We start from the raw sequence: 234 nt of genomic DNA, 5'->3' as shown, positions 1-234 counted from the left end.
ATATGTCTGTCTGTCTGTCTGTTTCTCTATCTATCTATCTATTACTCGAAAGTTCGCGCGTCCGCGCTAGCTAGTCGTGAGTGGTCGATCCTATTATTTTTAAACTTCAAACTTCATTTGTTTTCTATTTTGATAAATTCTCTCTGTTGAAAATTATATTTTTATATTTTAAATAATTTGCAATTTCAGGAAATATGTTTTTATATTAAATTTGTGTTTTCTACTCACGACTAG

Source organism: Octopus bimaculoides, unplaced genomic scaffold, assembly GCF_001194135.2.
Source record: "Octopus bimaculoides isolate UCB-OBI-ISO-001 unplaced genomic scaffold, ASM119413v2 Scaffold_70027, whole genome shotgun sequence".
NCBI lineage: Eukaryota > Metazoa > Mollusca > Cephalopoda > Octopoda > Octopodidae > Octopus > Octopus bimaculoides.
The sequence above is the reverse complement of the archived record's forward strand: the minus strand, read 5'-3'. Positions refer to the sequence as shown.